The sequence below is a fragment of the Melopsittacus undulatus genome, chromosome 5 (genome assembly GCF_012275295.1).
Source record: "Melopsittacus undulatus isolate bMelUnd1 chromosome 5, bMelUnd1.mat.Z, whole genome shotgun sequence".
In the NCBI taxonomy this organism is placed as follows: domain Eukaryota; kingdom Metazoa; phylum Chordata; class Aves; order Psittaciformes; family Psittaculidae; genus Melopsittacus; species Melopsittacus undulatus.
The window spans coordinates 86221616-86241880 of NC_047531.1; the positions used below are offsets into that span (position 1 = coordinate 86221616).

The 20265-nt window shown below is 39.8% G+C and overlaps 1 protein-coding gene across 7 annotated transcripts in view; it reads left to right on the top strand.

The window, feature by feature from the left end:
* Positions 1-20265, top strand: part of EPS8 (EGFR pathway substrate 8, signaling adaptor) — a 122238-nt gene that overhangs the window by 46931 nt on the left and 55042 nt on the right. The window contains exon 1 of one of the 7 annotated variants that reach the window (XM_034063089.1): positions 14722-14741. The exons of the other annotated variants lie outside the window; for them this stretch is intronic. The gene's annotated coding sequence lies outside the window, so the exon portion shown is untranslated. Of the gene's footprint in view, positions 1-14721; positions 14742-20265 lie in introns of those variants that run through there. 7 annotated transcript variants of the gene reach the window in all.

A 20265-nucleotide genomic window follows, 5' to 3' on the forward strand; every position in this document is an offset into this window, starting at 1 on the left:
CTTAAAGCTACCCATTTGCTTTCTTTTCACACAACCAAATTGACAAAGAGGGTGCAAAAAAGCATAAAGGGATGCCACAGGATAGGAGAAAATCGACCTTGAGTTTTGAGCAGTGGAGGGTTAGGTTTGGTTCAGTTTGGTAGCTATATGCTCGGGCAGTCCAGTGGTTGGTGTTTTCCCTTGGTGCTGGGTGGTTACTGTCACAGGGCAATGACTCACCAATGTAAATGCTGGACCACACCTATATTGTCACCAGCTTTGGGTCTGCTGGAGATGGAAAGAAGCAAGTTGGTCTGAGTGCCAGGCTGCTTGCTCAGGAAGGAGTGCTGTAGGGAGGTGGGATGGAAGGATGCTCCCAAGTACCTGCTCCTCTTTTGCTAGGAGGAAAGGTGGCAAATGGGGCAGGAGCTGCTCACGTTCTGGAATCAGCCTGTGGGGAATTAGTGGAGCCATGCTAAACTAAACTAAACTAAACTAAACTAAACTAAACTAAACTAAACTGTTTACTGTTTTAGCATTACCCCTTTTAATTGCACTAGGGTTTTTTGGCTTTGTTTTTGGTTTTTCCTTGTTTTTTTTCTCCTCCAAGCACAAGTTCCTGCCTTTTGACCAGGTTGGCTTCTCAGTTCATTTACTGGAAGCAGTGATTCCATCCTTTGAATGTCAATGTGCTGTTGGATGTTAATGTTTGACCTTCACAATTAGTCATCCAGTTAAGGAGTGGGTTGACCATGTAGTTTGTGTTTGACCAAGCTGCTAAGAAATAACTTTGTGAATACTAATGATGCTATATACAGACTGGAAGTCCTAGTGCTTGCAGAAACAACTGCAACTTACTTCCCCCTCCCATGTTCAGCCAGCCGCAGGAATGGACACTGATTCTGTATAAATGGCTATAATGTATATTTAGAGAACGCTAATCGTGTTTGAATTCTGAATTAAAACGCCAATGATACTGAAATTTGAAGTTTTAATAGAAGAAATGAAGTTAAAACATTTCTAATAATATTAAAAATACAAATTGTGTTTTCTGCTTCAGGGTAAATGTTACTGTAACATATTATAACTTCTTTTTTTTTTCTTAAAATTTATATATTGACCTAAATGTTCTCAAAAATTTTTGGGAAAAAACTATGCTTAGTCACCTGAACCAAAAGTACCAGTATTGGGTTGATTTTTGGGCAGTGCATTTAATATTGATGCTTTAAAATTTTATCTTATTCAATATTTATGTTATATAGTTTTAAAAAGTATTAATATTTTAACACAACAGGAAATCTGTCAAGTTGCAAATAACCCTATCTGAAGTTTTGGGTAGAAAACTTGTAAGTGCTTTTAAAATGCCTGAATCAGTAACAGCTCTGTGCTGAGCATCTTGAGTCACGTTTAAGGATCCCCAGTTGCAGCTTGCCTCTGCCGGAGTGCCTTTTAACATGAATTCAGAGTACTAGTTGTGCATAGGCTACAGCAGCTTAGTGAGTGGTGATGACTATTGCAGATACAACAATAAAGGCTGTCCTACTTTTGGGTTTATTCTTTCCTGCAGCACTCAGCCTCTCCTTCATCTTTCCCCAAAAAGACAATGTCAGATCCCCTATATTTTGAACTTGCCTATTTTCCTTTAATACCTAGAGTTCATCAGGCTTAATTGAAACAAAGTTACATTTTATGGCAGTGCTTTTAATTAGTTTTGCTTTCAAGAGAAAGCTTTGGATTTATTTTAATGTGTATATTCACTTACTGTGTTAAAGCTCTTACTGAGCTTCCAAAGGCAGGTCATGAACCATGAGCTAAGGAAATGCTTTTAAGTAGCTAAATAGTAGTTTTAGTTTTAAGTAGCTAAATATCAGCTTTTAAATAGCTAAATAGAAGGGGAAACAAAAGTATGGAAAACTACACTCTTTTTTCTCTCTTTTTTCTTTTTCTTAATTTCTGAAAGATAAAAAAAAAATTATCTCCTTTCTATTCTTGGTGTTCTGGGATTTACATTGGTGTATGGCATTGGAGAGTACTTACTTCAAACTCATGGAGCTTGAATTCATTTCAATAAGTAATTAAAGTGAATGAAGCAGAAAAAACTAGATATAACAATTTGATCTCTTTTTTCTTTTTAAACCACAAAACACTGAGAAAGGAAGGCTTGCATAATAGCAGCTATGAGTATATCATATGCTCCTAAAGATGCTTTAGAGTATACAATAGGGATGCTAGTCTGTATTTTACTTTCTCATTACAAGCATTTTTAGTTCAAACCTGTTTTGTTTATAAGGACTTCAAAAGCACTCCTAGAATCAAAGTGCACAGTGCATTAGGACTCACCAGCTAAAATGGAGTGATCTTGGTACATTTAAGCTGGTGCTGCCATCCATCTGCTCCTGCTTAACCTTAAAAGCTGTGCTCTGTCAGAGGTATCGGAGGTTTCAGCTCTGCCATAAGCAGTTTCTGCCTGCCTGAGGTTTTCAAGAGTCTGGCATGTATCTAAACCCATGTTGTTAGTAACTCACAACATATAAAATACCAAGAGTACTGAGCATTGGCTGGAGTCTTAAGCTACAAGTTGCTATAAAAAGAGAAAGGAAGACATTTGATGATTACACTGGCTAATTAATTGAGCTTAGGGATATCCTTCATGATGGGTCCTGGTCATTTTCTGGCTTAACAGAGTTGTTTTGTATTGAAATAGGGGAGGGATGAGTAAGGGATGTGAGGGAGTGAAATGGGACTCTGCCTCTTCCCTGTGAGCCAGTGCTTCCAGGTGCAGCCATGTTAGACTCTTCCATCCTCTTCAACCTCACCTCTGCTGTAGTTCAGTTTGTCAGTTTTACTCATAAGTCAAGAGTCAGGCTAGTAGAAACCATGTAACTGAAAGTATAGGGCTAGAGGCAAAATGAAGACCACTGAGGAAGTGTGACTTGTAGCAGCCTCTCTAGGAGTGACATTGTATAGTCTCTTGTGAATAAGTCTTCAACACTGATGTTTGCTTGTTTGTTTTTTTGTTTGGTTGTTTTTTGTGTTTTGTTTTATTTGCTTATTTAATACATAGCAGTGAACTGGTTTCCCAGTTAACCATTCCTTAGGAAAAGCAAGGTATGCAAATTTAAGTTGGCATGCATGCAGAAGAGTCAGGGAGCAGCAAAACCACAAGCTCCCAGTCTCTTCAGAGAGGTTCCTCTTTTTGCTTGTCAAAAGAAACAGAAGTTTGGTCTTGTCTTCATAAGAAGAGACCTCTTTTCTACACTGTACCAAAGTGCAGGGGGCTGTTAATCACCAATCAGTCTGGTTATTCACTTCTGTGATCAGTCAAGGAGATAACTAAGAACTGCAAGTGGGTATTTTGTTTCTGGTTTTATCCAAATCAGGAGGGAGAGAAAGTTGGTGACAGCTTTAATGCACAGATGTGAATACTCTAGTAACCATTGTGTCATATAAATGTCAGACACCTGTCCAAACATTGGGGTTAGTCTAGAAAAAACTCTTGTTATTTATTTTGCTACCTACCTTGTTCGTGTCTATTAAAATCTCTGTTTGCAACTGAGCTTAAATGTGTTTTAATTCTGTTTGCACTAACAAATGCTTGGAAAATCTAGAACTATCACACTGCTTATAAATTAGGCAACATATTTTTTAACTTCTTAAACAGAAATACAAAATGAGAACGTGGCAGCAGATCAGTGGGTGTGTTAAATGGAGAAACTGCCTGTCTGTATCTGAAGCTCCTTGAGAATCTGTTCAGTTTTACGGTGAAGGTTCTCTACATTCAGCAATTGCTTCTCCAAATCATTCACTTTTGTTGACAAGGAATTTAATTTAAAAGCTTTTTGCTGAAAGGTTTTCCTGTTTCAAGGTTGAAAACACATACATGAAACCTTTAAACGTGTTGGGTTTATTTTTCCAGAGGGACAGAGGAAGCTTTAGCTTTGATGCCTATTTAGCAGCAGCTCTTGTGCAGTGTGCACATCTGTGTGTCCATCTTCTCCATGCCCTTCACAAGGGATGCTGTGCCTGCTCCCTGCTGTGACTCCTCGGTAAGGGTGTGTTAGGGGAACTTCAGGAAAAAAGGCAGTTTTCAGCAACTTCCCCCCTACCCCAACACCTCATTAGGAAAGGATAGGGAAGTACCCAGATTCTTACTGAATAACTGCATTGAACAGCAAAAAGCAAAGGTTCTGAATTATCTTAGCAAGCACAGAGCCCCATAAAGCTGTATGAACAGTTGTTTCAGAAAGAAAAACTCAGCTGAGGTGCTGGTGGCACAACAACGTTTTGAAGTTCAGCAAGGTGGAATTGAAGGGTTTCTTACTGCACAGTGCTTCATCACCTGGTTGTCTATGGCAACTGAGGGGTTCAAGAAGCAGAGAAAAAGGTGAAGATAGAGGGAGCTGCTTTGGGAGGTGGTACAGAAGATTATGATCAGAAGGTGGAATGGGGTATAGGAACAGAAATGCTGATGTCCTTAATACTTCTTATCACACTAGCTCAGCTGTGTGCTAGGTTTATGTGGCAGTTTGGGGGTTGTGATCTGTGGTTTTTAAGTAAGCTGTTCTGTAGGAAGGTTTTACACAGAGATGCTCTTATATTCTGCTAAGCACTGTTCAGTAAGAATACATTCACTTCTGCAGTGTGTAGTATTTGATTGCAGAATCAGAGATGGGCCCTTAGAAAGGGGATTCTCTCTTGCGTTTACCAAAACTGTGTATGTAGCTACATGGTAAGGTATTTAGCCAGCACAACCAGTGACAACATATTGGTGTTGGTATAGTGATGCCCAGGCATTGCTGCTTTTAGGACTGGACCAAACAAATCTCAAAGCAATGCTGTGTGGATGCATGCAGTCGTATGAGAGATCTTTAATGTATTTCTTCATTGTACCAATTATGTTGCTATAACTGTTTCTGGTGTGCAAATGTTTGGAGCATATACATATGTGAGCATATGTTGCAAAGATATTGCTCCTGTGTATTAACAGAGGGCTGTTTAAAACCAGAATTTCTCCTATGCCAAAATTGCACATCCCAGGCCTATGATTGCATCAAGATGCACTGCAAGCCTGCAGTTGTACCACCTGGTTCTTAATTCCTTTCCTGAGATACATCCTCACATTGCACATCCCTGAGCAGCTCAAACAGCTGCATTTATTATCAGGGTAAAAAGGGACGTAGCAACAGTAATAAATAAGCACAGGAAGGTGAACTGGTGGGAGAAGCCTTCCTTCCTCTACCTACAGCTCCCTCAGCTTGTGGGTGAGCACTGGTAGGATTGGGTCCTGAACCAGAGACAGCTCGTACAAGTCTCAGTGTGCAATAGCTGGGGGGGCTACTGAACTGATAGTTATGCTGCTGTTCATCTGATAAGGGCCCAGCCTTATATACCAGGTTAACTTGAACTGTATTTAATTCTTGCAGAAGCTTGGCATAGCTTAAAGGCTTGGCAGCTTGAATCATGAAAAGCCACGCATTTGAGAGAAGTTGATTTAGTTTATTTTATTGTGTGCCAGAAACACTACTTAGTGTCTGCCTAAAGATGCATCAAAAGAGAGCAAGTTCCTACAATCTTCTTTGGCACCATTTTAACACTGTTTAGATGTAAGAAAAATATTTTGTTGATGTCAACCACACTCCTAAATCTGAAATATGGGAGGAGCAGAAAGCTCTGACTATTAGTAACAACATGGAAGTTTTAGTGAATCTGTTTCTGTTCTCTGCCTGAAACTTTTGATGTTCTTTAGTAGCATGAAATGAAATGGATCTGTCATCACAAGCATGTATGCTGTTACTGGCACAAACTGAGTGGTTTTAGTAATGCTTACTAATAGATTCACTGTCTTTATTAAATGAATAATTTATTGGAGTCTTTACTACTTCACTGAGGCTTTTTTTTTTTTTTAGGGAAAAGAATATGGAAAAAAGGGAAATGTCAGGCTTGATGTCATTATTTTGGTGGATTTTTTGGGGGAAAAAAACCAAGCAATGTGATACCCAGTAGCAATACTGAGTTTTTACCGGGATGTTAAGAAAGACACAGGTGCTTCCAGATGGAAGTGTGCTGTATGCTGTATTTGATTTAAGAGAAATACTTTGCTTTCAGGGCCTTCAAGTCTGATAGTGGTATGATAATAATGGTGATGTATTTAGTCTGTGAGTCCTGGGAGGCTCAGGAACAGAACAACAAAGTTGTCTTGTTTCCCTATCTGTTTCTTCTTTCAGGGTCTTCCTTATCTCTCCAATTTCAAAGAGCAGGCACTGTTACTAGTTATTTGTTCTAAGCATTGTCAAAATATGCAGCAAAACATTGTAAGCCCTCACTTCCAAGTATAATGTTCCCCAACAGTTTCTACAAAGTGGTGGGTTGCCAGTTTGAATGCTGAGAATTTGCATGGCCTGTTTATTTGCAATCACCTACCAGCTGTGTAAATGAAATTCAGTTGTATTCTGGTAATATCATAAATGCAAATGGGTTTTCTGGTCTGTATTAATTGAAATGGTGAGCTGTTTTTGATGTATAATATGGGTGTAATGTATTTTTTGTGTGTATTGTACCTGCAGCCTACACATACTGCATTGAACTTTGGCAGTGAAAACTGCTTGTTAGATTCTTTCATACCAACACACTTGCTTACTGATTTCTTGCTGCACTTTCCTCTCATTTAGGATTGCTTGCATCTGTAGTATTTTATAAAGAAAAACTGCAGACCCTGAACCTGGAAAGTGCTTGTTTATGAGGCTGGAATTTCTGTTTGGCTCTGGATTAAACATTTCCCACTCTTGTAGACACATCTCCCTTACTATTTTCACATCATAAAGTTTGTGCTGGGCGAAGCATGCTCTGACATTGTCTCTGTATCCCGTTACCTGTTATTGAGTGGTGCAGCAAGAACTGTTCAGATACATAATTGAAAATTAATGAAGAACTTCGCTTTGAACAGAAGACAATAGTATTTGGTTTGCTGCACAGCAATAACACTGATATCCTGTTCCAAACAAGCATGAAAGTGGTAGGACTTTATTTATCTCACTAGTCAGCAGCAATTACTCCTGACTGCACACCGGAGGCAGATCTGCTGAGTGCAGAGGTGCCAGGTTTATGTTGCTGTTTAGCAGACCTGAACTGCAGCTTTGACTCTCGGAGCATTTGTTTTCTGTACTTTGGAGTTTAGTACTCTTGTAGACAAAAAGTAAAGATGCCTGTCTTTAAATAAATAAATAAATGAATGCTGAGACCTGACTATCCAAACATTTGGAAGTCATCTCTATGATACTGAGAAGCTGTTTGAACTCACTTCTGAACTATTGACAAGTCTTTGCTTATTCACGGAGGACAACAGACCTTAAGAACCTGAGCAAGAGCAAAACCACAAATAAACCAAATCTTTTGTGACCTGCAAAAGATTGAAGTGATTTATATCAGCTTGCAATATACAGGGCAAAGTGAGGGGTATGCAAAGGCAGAAACAAGCCACCCCATCCCTTTCCTTTTGTATGTCTGTTGGGGTTTTTTTCTTTGTGGCTTTTGGTTGGTTGGTTTTGTTTGCTTGTTTTAGTAGTTTGATGCTTCTGAGATTGCTGGTGCTGTTGGTTGCTTGACTTGCAGGAAGAGATTGTTGGGGCAAGCTCAAACACTTGCTCTTTAAACTCTTCATTTTCTTTCAAGTCACAAGACTTAAATGCTCTTAAGTTGGCTTTGTCTCAAAATTGTGAATTAAGTACTTAAAATCATATAGTAAATCAGTGTTTTAAAGACTGTTTTTCTCATTGACACTGAGCTTCTCCCACCACCAAGGTCCTAAAGCTGCACTGCAGAGAGAAGCAGGGAAGGAACATTGTTTTCAGTTTTCCAGGAACCACTAGGGATTTTAAGCAGTGGATCATGTTAAGCACTATGATTTGTTAAAATATGAAATGTTAACAACCTTCTCATTGCCCTTCCTGGTGCAGAAGCAGTATTCAATTTCCAGTATGGTCACAGTGTGAACAGCAAACTTTTTCCTGTGTTTTGGGCACACCTCCTAATGCAGAATGCTGTCAACACTATACTTATTGAGTGACCATTTTCATGCTTGTTAGCTTAGGAGGCTTGTTTCTGCATGTGGGAATCATGACAGACTGTCGGAGAGGATGGTCAAACCATTAAGTAATGTACAGCCTGTTGCACTTGGCATAGCTCCTTATTGTATCCCTGAGGAGTAAGTCCAAAGATGCAAAGCCAAACTTATTGGGGCATATTGAGGTGCTACAATTCTTATTTAGAAAAAAAAATAATGTGTGTGTGTATATATATGTATATGGGTTTATATATGGGTATATGTATGTATATGGATTTTGCTAATTCCAAGAAATGAGATCATTTTACAGCCTGACAAATTGTCTGCGCTAGATAGTATTTATTTTGTGCTCTGTGCTAGAGGATGGAGCTTGTTGTAACTCTATCACTCTCCTCCCTGTGGCCCCATAGTGAGGCCTCGGTTTAGGGGAATGTATAAACAGCTGTAGCAAGGCTGTTGCAAATACAGATGTCTCCATGAAGTGGGATCTCTGGGTCACCAGGGACCGCGCAAACCACACTAAATGGGTTTGCAGGAGCCTCTACATATGTTAGCCAGCTGAGCTGTGATGCTGCTGTTGACTTTCACTCACAGTCTTTCCCCCACCATGCTGTTACCTTCTTCCTGGATTCCTGCAGCTATCTGTCCTTGCTAGGCTGCTGCCTTCTAAGAAGAATTGGCTGTCCCAACACCAGATTTCCTTAAATGCTGTTGAACTGCATTTGAGTCACAGTTTAGCAGCTGTGCTTTTGCCAAAATCATTACTTCTGTTCTTGATCCCATTCAGATGTAGCAGGACATAAGCATGGGACCAAAATGGGAGAGTTTGTTTTACTTGTGGTCAGGAGCTATTTGTTAATCACTTGCTGAATTTGTGGTGGCTTCAGGAGTCACTGTGATTATCGTATACAATTCATAGACTTTCTGTCTATCTAGCTTCAAAGTTAGCCTTGTTTTGATCAGCAGGTTGGGACTAGATGACCTCCAGAGATTGCTCCCAACCTAAATTATTCTGCAATTTATACCATGATTTAAACAAAGTTAAGAAGTAGATGCTACAGGCAAAAGAACTGGTGAGCATAGCACAGAACTGGAGAAACAATATGTAATTCATGGGCAAGAAGACAGAGGCGATTTAAGCATGTATGTCTATCTTGCAGCTAAATATAGTTGCATAGGCTGGTAATCAAAGGGTCTTGATAAGCCAGTGTGTAATTGATAGCTTATATACAGATACAGATCTTTATTTCTATATTTGTTGTGAATTTTGCTAATAAGTCTTATTCTTAACTCTCACTGAATGAGACCTAACCACAAAATGTTTACTACTAAGACTACACAAATAGTATGCGCATGCAGGAGAATGAGAGTATAAAAGAATTGTTGCTTTTTGTCACATCTGATAGGTCATTACCACACTCATATTCCTTTATGCCCTTTAGAAACAGCTCAGTAGCAACAGGGTGATCCCGGTTGTTCACCAGAATAAAGTTTTCAGCAATAATACATTGCCTTAGTAATACATGTCTTTATATTTGTTTTGCAGTTGATTTGTAATGTTACTGAATCACTGAACTTTCATTTCTGGTATAACCAAGCATTTGTTTTGCTATTGCTGTCATCACAAAGTATAAACACCATTGCTTAGCTATAATGATATATATCCTCATAATATATTTATTCTACAAATGCTGATTTGTGGTCCCATGTACATTAACTACGAGTGCATAACAGCATTTTTTTCCTTGAAGCAGAAGAAGAATCTAATGCTTTTGGAACTTGAATAACGAATACAAATCTGAAATGGTACAAATACCTGTTTTAAAGTCAAAACAACAGAGGGCTTAGTGCATGTTTTAAACCTAGTGATATTTGATCTTAGCCACCTAAAACTACCTTTATTTTCAGAAAGCAGGTACTGAAAATTATGTTGATCATTGTTCTCATATCTGTTGTGGGGTGGAGATACCTTTACGGCTGTGATGGTGACTGCAATAAAAATACAAATACAGAGATATCAGGGATGACATCTAGTTCAAGCCATTGAGCTTAGCTACCATCTCCAGATTCCCTTGTCACTGGGGGACTGTGGCACATAGGTCCTTCTGCACTACTGGGTGTACCCTCCTGCTGTGGCCAAGATCCCTGCGTGGTCTTGGCAATTGTTTCATTGCTACAAAAGCCGATGCCATCCAGTACTGCTGTGCCTGTTCCCAGGTGTATTGTTTCTAAAACCTTTGTATTTGCTTGGTACATGGGGTGTGTGCTTTTCCTCTTCCTCCCCAGTATGTGCCTGTGCAGAGGAGAGAGCCTGTGGCTGCTGCTTGTGCTGCTCCTGCCTCAGTACCTTACCAGCCTTTAGGGCAAAAGGCATCTGTGCTGGCACATTGGGAGAGGATCCTGCAATGGACAACAGCTGCATACGTGGGGTTGGGTTCGTGGTTTCACAGCCAGCATCGTCTGAGTTGGCAGGCTTTCAATGCCAGCGTGTGGTGTGTTCTGTGGCCATAAGGGTTAACAGTGTGGCTCTGACTTCCCCATCCTGCTGCTCTGGGGAGCTTTCACTTCATGATTCACTTGGAGAGCTGCTGGTGTCTTCTGAATAACTTCTCTCATTTGAGGACTCAGTAAAAGAGGCTGACAAACTATGTCAATTCTTTTAGCTTGGGATATATCTCCCCTTTTTAAGAAGATACACTTATCCTCTGTACTTGTTCTCACTCAAAGTCCATCCTGTGGTGTTACTTAAGGGGAGACATCTCCTCCTGCTCACCTTACAGCTCTCACTGAGTGCTGGTTATTGCACTACAAAAATAGAAACCAGTGCTTTATATTCATTCTTGGTGATAAATGACCTTGGGACCTGGTCTGCCGAGAACTAAACTGTAAATAATTAAGCTCTACCTCTGTGGAACCCTTGCTCAACCCAGGTTATTTCTAGCTGTAATAACAGTGAACTTGTAATTCCTTTCCCAGAGACTGTGTTTATGTGAGATGGTCAAAGCAAACAAAAGTTAAATGCCATGTATACCTTTTTTTATGCACACGGTGCAGTAAGCACAGTGCACAACTGAAAACCCAAAAGCTGCAGAATATCCATGTGTTAAGTTCCAACTTGGCCTAGCAATTAAAACAGAAGCAGGTTTTCAAGCTCAACGATTTCCTATTTTATGCTGAAATTCTATTAAAGTGATGAAGTTTTGGCATCTGAGTTTTGCTCTTGACCAACCTGATATTGGCAAGTGAGAGATTATTTTTCCTTCTTATCCAAAGAAAAGAGGGTGTGGAGGAAACATAGAATTCCAATTATCTCTCCTGGCTTAGGTGTTTTCATCAGACAAGGCTAATTAATATTTTGGGTGTTCTGAGCAGACAGATCCATGAACATCAATGCTTGAATTACACACTGTGAGATTTAACCCTGGGAGCATACTGTGGTGCAATAGATTATTTACTGAGGCGTTTGGAAGTGAGTGTTAAAGGTGACAAAAATGTCTAGCTGACATTACACTACCGCACACACAAATATTGCTCATGCCATGTTTTTCTTCTGAGAACCATCTCAGTGCATGTAAATGCCTTGATTCTCATGAAATTGGAATATGTTTCAAAACAGGTATTTTAAAGAGACTAATGGAAGCTGGGCAATTGTTCCTTTATGTCCTTCCCCTGAAACTCTCTAGAAAGGGGGAAAAAAAGCTTTCCTTTGGAGAGAGATTGGTTTGCACCTCATTGTGCTATTTTTCTGTTAGAGTTTTCTTTCACTTCTAATCCATGCTATCATGGATTTAAGCATTAGCTTATTTTATGATTGACTTGCAGTGAATATCTGTGCTGAGTAACTATTTCAGTGTCCAAGCACTCTCATGCTCAGTACACTGTTGTGACTTTATCCCTTGCATACTGCTTCTTTAATGTGACCTCCATCTTCTGACAAGTTTCTGCTATTCTTGCAAACCCTATGGACTTTTTTGTCTTCTGCTTTTGTAATTTTAAGTACTGAAATGTTGATCTGAGTATTTCTTACATTATAGCAATCACCTTTCAAGGGCTGGTTTTCTGTGTGTAACAAGACAGGGATTAAAATCTGACAGGGATTAAAAACAGGGAATGAAAAACATAGTGGAAGCAAGGTTTTCCCCATAGCCTTATTTGTAGCTTTGGGAGAGAGCAACACAGCTGACTCAAACTCTGTGGGATGTGGACAGTAGGCAAAATGTGTTGTAATGTAGAGATGCAGTTGTCTCTAGATAATTCAAAAATACAGAAAAAAATCATTATGCTGTTTATAGTTTCCTTTGTTACTCCTGTGGATTGAAATGTATCCCAAATTCCTTGAGTTTTGTGCAATCTTTTCCAGGACTCTGGAGCTGTGGATGCTTCCTCCCCTCTGCCGCACTCTGCTGCTGGGGAGGGGGCGCATCCAAATACCATTTTGAGTAATGAGCCATCTCGTGTTCAGGCCAACAGCATGAGTCAGGAGTGAGAGATTTCTTCCGTTCCTTGCCTCCCCTTGGACAGTGCTGGAAATCAGCTCTGGAAAAGCATTTGTGGTTATTTTGGCATTAGTTTTTATATTGCATGTGGCTAGTTTTCTGCATCATGTTTGTTATCCTCCTGGATAATCTTCCTTCGGAGTACACTAAAACATGAGGAGGGGAACGTTAGATAAGAGCAGCCTACTGTTAGAGTAGCAAATTACATGACATCACATATTACGTATTTCCACTTTAAGAGCAAGTTCAAGAGAATATCATCTCCTTCACTGAGACACTATCTTACATACTGATGGCAGTTTACAGTGGTTAAAGACTTCTTTGTTAACCGTTCAAAGCAAGTAACACACTGAACTGCAGCAGATGGCAGACTTCATTACTGGGAATGAGGATACTGTACAATGTATGGCTGAAATGTTGAAGGGGAGCCATCGCTGCCACTAGTTTTGTGTTACTGGAGTACTTTGTCCTCATGACGTGTTAGAGTTGTCTGGTTGTATGCATTAGGGCTGTAGTGCTGCTTCTGGTCATAATTGAAAGGTTTGAACTTTCATATTGTGCCAAACCAGAGCAAGAGAATAGGGTCATGCTGTTGATTGTGCAAGTGTGAAGGGAACTGGTTATGAAGCCTGGCAAACCAGTGCCTCTGTTCCTAGATGACACAAAACCATTCAGTGCTGGGGAGAGGAAAGCCCCATGCACAGTGAGAAGTAACCATCTGCTGAGCAATAGTAACACTTGGCAGAAGTGGATGACACAGGAGCCCCTGGTGCTTTGAGTTGATCTGAGCAGCAGAAAAAGATGTTAGGATGTGTGTTGGGATCTCCCTGTTTGTAGGATAATGGATTCCCTCCCTCCCCAAAATCTGTGTTTTTTCTAATAGATTCCTAGCAGGAGCATACAAATATTCTGGGTATTTTTTTCTAAACTGAGTTATAAATGCTCTCCACTGGGGAAAGAAGCAATGAGAAAGATGGGGCAACAGTTTTAGTCTTACATAAAGGATAAGGGGTTTTGAGACCTTTGGCAGCAAGTGCCGTTATTTGGGCCTGAGAGGGTGTGAGCTTTCTCCCCATCCCTGGATAGCGAGCTCTCAGTATTTTCTCAAAGTGAATGTGGGTTTTAGCAGGTCTGAAGGCTGTCAGCTGAAACCCCATGTGCCCTTCTGTTAACCAGGTGTGAGAATCTATATCAAGGGCCCTCCTAAGGCACCAGAGAAGCTCCTGGGTGACAGGAGCACTGTGCAAGCATCACAGGGGTGCATGGGCAGGAGGGCAAAGGCAGCAGGGTTGTGCTCTCAGCAGTATGTTACTCCTGGAAGAAGGACTCTATTCCATCTCATCTGCATTTCTGTTTCTTCTTTAGGTGTAAGATTTCCAAGAGGTTCTGTAAAACTGGAAAGCTTGTGCCTGGGAGAGAAGTCTTGCAGCAGGAAAAGAGCGGACCCCAATGTCCTTCTCCCTTTCTAATTCCTGTAATACTTTGGCCTCTCCAGTCTGATTACAGCAGCAATCTCAGTCAGGGTTTCTAACTTTGTTTAGAGAAAACTGGTGCATCTATCTCTCATTAACATCACCTGAGAGGCTGGCACTGGCTGAAATGTGCATGGGCTTGGAAGAGCTGAGTCACAAAGCTGAGTACTGGCAAAGGAAGCAGATGGTTTTGGATATGTATTTTGCCTAAATGTCACCTTCAACAAAGAGCACGAAGGTGGTTGGCTTGATCAGCTTGGCCAGATATTAACTGCATCAGTGCCTTTGGCTAGGAGTATTAATCTTGTTATGCATGGACAGCAAATGGTTTTGTGGCCTCTCCATCCCACCACACAATGCAGCATCCCAATTAATGTCTTTGCTCCCACCAGCCCTTATGCATTACTTGCAAGGGAAATATGGTGGGGCAGCTCTGCCTTGGGAGGGGTCTTCACAGACCGTGAACACTTGGGTATATACAGACACATCTTTGCCTAAAAGTGTGCTGAGCGTGACACGGGGCAGGTTGCTGCTGAAATACTAGCTTTCAGAAAGGTAATTGCAGTAGCTGGGAAACATAAATTACCACATCCAGTCACAAAAAACCCTTCCTCAATTGCCTTCGTTACTTTTATTGGGAAAGACAGTATTTACAACTGACATTGTTAAGTGTCTTGGTGGTCATCCAACCCAGTCAGACAGGAGAGGAAGGACAGTCACAATGTGGATGGCAAGGTAAGTCCCTGTCTTAAAGGCTTTGGTCAGCATCAGGAACTGTTTTTGAAGCTGTAGTTGGATTCTTTTGTCTTGAATTACTTTGTTTCAGAAAGTCATGCACATGTGAATGTTCATGACAAAAGGAAAAGGAGAAGCAAAGCATAAAGCTGAATTAAACAATATAAGGAAAGAGAAGAGGTTGCCCAAAGTTGAGGAAGTAAGAGGATACAGTTTAGAAAAACACTGTGGTAATATAAGATAATATATAGATGAAGTAACTGGAATATTGTAGCCCCTGAAACTTGTCTTGTGGGCTCCTAAGGGAAAATAGAAGTTGACGTCTGCTTACTTTGGATTGCTTAGCTGGAAAAACATACAAGATGATATGCATGAGACAACATCCTCGTAGGCCTATTGCAACGCTGATGTGAGTGATAAGTTATGAAGAGAGAGGAGGTAGCAGTAAGCCAAATATTCTTGATCAAGCAAGACTGAGGAACAGGATGTTTTCATAAGCCCATTTTAACACTGATTGGATACATTACCTTTTCTTTTCCCCTTTTTCTAAAATTAAGAACCTAATGTATTTCTTGGGTATGCTGTGGATAAAAGTAGTGTCAAAAGAGTTCATGTTGCAACAAGGATTGAGATAATATATTGAGAAAAAAGGCATTTTTAGAGTAAAGGTAACAACACCCTGGTTTTCACTCTTTCTCACTAGTGGCCTTAGGAAGTGGTTGGGAAGTAATACCTTTTGGGAAGTACCTTGGCATAGTTTCTTCTGTCTTAAGAGTATGAGGTGACTTCTTTCTTTTTCATCCCATTTTTCTGTGATGGTTTGAGAAACTGTTTATAAAACATTGGGGCTGGGGAAGCACATATGCACTATAGATCCTGCTGCCTTCTGAATAGGTTCCCAAGAATTTTCTCCAGGTTCTTTTGTACCCTGACTCTGCCACAGAACTGCTCTCAGTTGAGCAGCAAGCATCTTTATCAGAGTCCAGCATGAAAGCAGATGTACCTGATTATGTCATTATGTTTCTATATTCTTTATACCTCTGAAACATGAATAGACTTTAGTCTTTTTTTATCATTTTTAATTAGAGTGGAGTTCAAAAAGGTACATGTTTAACAGTTTAAATCCTGGATAAAGATATCTGAAAGCTTTTTTTTTCTCTCAAAAGTGCACTGCTTTTATTCTTTAGTCTTATTTTTCTTTTGTAGTTGCTTCTCACAGTAATGTAAAGACAAATGTAATAGAGGCAAATAATAAGTACTGCAGTAAGAGCAGCAAATAGAAGAAGGATAAGTAGAGGAAAGGAGTTCTGTTTATAGGATTTTAGAAGTCTTTGGGTGCTTGCTAGAAGTACTGGCTCTAATCCAATGTGCTTTTATTGGCATGCATGAACAAATTATCTGGGGCACAGCTATTTTTCTTACTGTAGTAAAAACAGGGACTCTGAATGGAGGCTTTGTGTAGGACAAATATTTTTCCTTTGAAACTGGCTATGAGTTTAAAGTTTATCTTGTGTGCCTTCTGGAAGAGGAGAAAATACCCTTGTCAGTCTCAGCAAATAGAAAATGTATTAGATAGAACAGTATGGGCAACTCAGTACTCTGTGAAGAAAATAGCATTATTGCTGAGGATCTGGTGAAGCTTTATGATAAACGGGATTTGTTAGTTGTGTACAGTGGGGGAGAAAGGTTTATTTATGTAGGCTTTTGTCCTTCAAAAGGTTTCTGTGGATTCCTTCTCTCTAGTGTCTTTTGCAGAGCTCTGTTTTCACCACCACGTGGGGGTGACCAGAAGGATAAGGGTCTCATGGAAAATAGTTCTGAAGATAACATTCATTGCTGTAAGGACTGTCTCAGTGGGTAATCCGTCTGACTTCAACTGAAGGTATAACTCACTTTGTGGTAGTATCATTGGTATTGAAAGTTGAGCCTCCTGTGAAGTCTGGCAGTTCTGTCCAGTACCAAAAAGATGTGGAGTGGTCGAAATATGCCTTTTGGGTGAGTGGGGGGAAAGAGCAATAAAACAATCTCCAATCAACCTATGGTATCTCTAATGGCTGTTATTTGTGCAAGATCCTCATGAAATAGTGACTCATCTTGAAAAGTAAAGATATTTAACCTTCATTCTACCTTCTTCCCTCTACCTTCTCCTTTCTCCCACTTATTTCATGTATGTTTATTTCTAATAAATGAACTGGGTAGAGAGCAGTGAGTCCATATTCTAGAAGACTTTTGCAAGTTAGCTTTAAATCAGAGCTCCTCTGAGGTTTCATGGGAGCAGGATATACTGAGCTCCTGTTCCAGACTGAGGTTTTCATTGGGAACCTATCTGACATCAGCTTTAAAAGAAGGAGACACTGGAAATGCCTCAGCAGGCTGTTTTCAATCCAGTGAATGAGCACAACTCAATAAAATACCTAGTTGCAGTAACTCAGAATCCCTTTCTAGTGACAGCTTGTTACATTTGGCTTGGTAACCAGCAACGACAAATTCCTGGGTGAAAATTTCATGTGATATGTGAAAAATCAGACTCCACAATTAGAGGAAATTGGAGCCAACTGTTTTGAACTGATTACAATTTTTCTTTATAAAGGTTTCCAATTTTGTCATCTTAAATCACTTGATGTTTGCTGGAAATGTAGTATGTGGTTATAAGGGCATTGAAATTAAACAAGTTATATATTTTACTTCTAAAAGTCAAACCTGCAACTTGCCAAGGATAGACATTCACATCAGGGACTGCTTTGGGAAATATGACTTTAATTGATTTGGAAAACCATGTTTCTGCATCTGATCAGGGAATTAAAACCTACCCAACAAACCCACATCTAAAACATTTGACATTGGTTGCCCCAGATTAATAGAGGAGAAAATTGTATCTGTACAGAAACATAAATAATTGTAACTAGAAAATCAGAGACATGAAACTCCAAAGGTTTAAATAAAGTTTCTTCCCACAAACTGTGGGATCTATGGTTGTTCATCATGTTTTCTTCCGCAACATAAATGCTGAGTTACAGAAACACATGGTTAATACCATGGTGGGGTGTGACTTCATTTGGGTGTGAATTCATTCAGCTGTGACCCAGTTCAGTAAGTTCCTTTACACTTGAATCACTTTGTGCTGAATAATTGTAGCCTCAGTGTGGACTGATCAATTATGCTTAGATGTTTAAGATAGTGCCTTTTGTTTGCGCACTGAAATGCGATATAATCTCTTTGGGTTATGTGAATATTTATGCAAACAAAAACTGACGCTCAAGGTTTTTGGTGCTCCAAACAAGCTGATGTTTGGGTGCAGGTCAGTTATTGTGTGCCTGAAAGTGCTGAGAACTGCATAGACTGTGCTCAAGGTCATGTGTCTTACTGTGCAGTCATATGCCTCTTTTTAACCCTATATGAGGGGAAGTTGTCCTTGAAGTTTATTCTATCAAATTCATGTTTCAGAAGGAAGACCATCAGGGAAATTCTGTATAACATAAAGGCTATTTGACTTCACAATTCTGTACAAGCACACAAGTCACACAGGTCTTCTTGTACCTCTGTGTTACTCCACTTTTGTGGAGTGGGAAATGATTTTAGATTACCTGTTTAGTGTCTAGGGTAGGGAGAACTAGAAGGAAAAAAAAGAAACACTAATGTTCCCTTGAAAAACATATGTCTTTTTCCAGTGACAACTGGAAAATTATATTTTTGACAGTATTAAATTGAACATCTCAATTGGTTCACTTAGCACCCCGAGGGATGGCAATATGGGTTTTGTCTTTCATAGATGAGAGAGCTGAACAGAGTTTGTAAAAGTCAGTGACTGCTGGTGCTAGATCTGAAAATAGCTTTTAGTGCAACTTACTTTCCAATTCCCTTTAAAAATTCATTTTGTTTTCTTCTATCTTTTGTCTCTTCTGCCTTATTTTTAGAGTTCCTGTGGTTTTGGTTTTGTTGTTACCTTACCACATGGACACTGTGTATTTAGACCCCTTCTCATGATGTTCTTTACTATTAATGGAAAACACAAGAGAGAGTAGTCAGCTGAGTGACTGGATGGCAATTTAGATACCAAGTTTCAGGAGCAGCATTTTCCCCCATAGATTAAAGGCATAGCAATTTTCTTAGGCCCCTGAGTTTGAAAGAAATAGGATTCCTGAAACACAGGGTAAGTTTTAAATATAACATTTCTATTGTCAGTGTCTATAAACCAGCTTCAGAGTCAAAACTCCATGCCGAGGCAGGGTACAGAGGCTTGACTCACAGGTATTGGAAATGCTGCTGCTGTACCCTATATCTTCATAACTACATAGATCTGAAGACAAATTCTGCTTTTTATGTGTTTCATGTGTGCATGAGAAGTGGAAGCCTGCTGACTAGATTTGGAATTAATTCAAATACTTTCCAGGTATTATGTGTTAATGTAATACTTTCATATATACATGATGGTGCAAATACACTGACAAATATTAGGGGAATATTTTAAATTAATTCTGAGAATGTAAATGCTTTACTTTTCTAACAGTAAAATCTTGTTTAATCCCCCAAACTTGTGATGGTGGTGTTTGTTTTAAATCATGGAACCTGAAGTTGTGAGTTTCTGCATATCAACATTGTTGCACATTATATGATTTAGGCCTTTCTTAACAGGGAAATTTGAAGAGTAAATCATAGAATCATAGAATAGTTCGGGTTGGAAAGGACCTTAAGGTCATCAAGTTCCAACCCCCCTGCCATGGGCAGGGACACCTCACACTAAACCATGTCATCCAAGACTTCATCCAACGTGGCCTTGAACACTGCCAGGGATGGAGCATTCACAACCTCCCTGGGCAACCCATTCCAGTGCCTCACCACCCTCACAGTAAAGAGCTTCTTCCTTATATCCAGTCTAAACCTCTGCTGTTTAAGTTTCAACCCATTACCCCTTGTCCTGTCACTACAGTCCCTAATGAAGTGTCCCTCCCCAGCATCCCTGTAGGCCCCCTTCAGATACTGGAAGCTGCTATGAGGTCTCCACGCAGCCTTCTCTTCTCCAGGCTGAACAGCCCCAACTTTCTCAGCCTAGATTAGAATAACATGTGCTCATTAATTAAGTTTTAAAAGGAAAGTTTTAGTTTTGCTCTTGACCTCCACTGTGAGTTTACCTTTCAGCTTAGCATTGGTCATTTGCTGTCATCTGATCAATAACTTTTAACATATTTGTTCACCTTCATTAAACGCAGCCACCTTTTTTTTTTTCACCAAACTGCATAGAAATTGATGATTTTTGTTGTTTTTTTCTTTTTTTTTTTAAACCTTGTAGAAAATACACCTCTTACAGTAAGATGCAGAGTACAAACCCTTCCTGTAGTAAAGTTTGAGGCTTTTCAGGCTTGTGTGAATTGGCATTTGGGGCACTTTATTGGTGGAAAAAAATCAAGGTTTTCATAAGCAATAAAGGGTCTGTATCATCAAAGGGTGGCCTATGATAGCATGCATTCAGGTGTTTAGGGTAATCATGAAATCAGTGGATGTTGCTCCTACTTAACTTATTTTATCT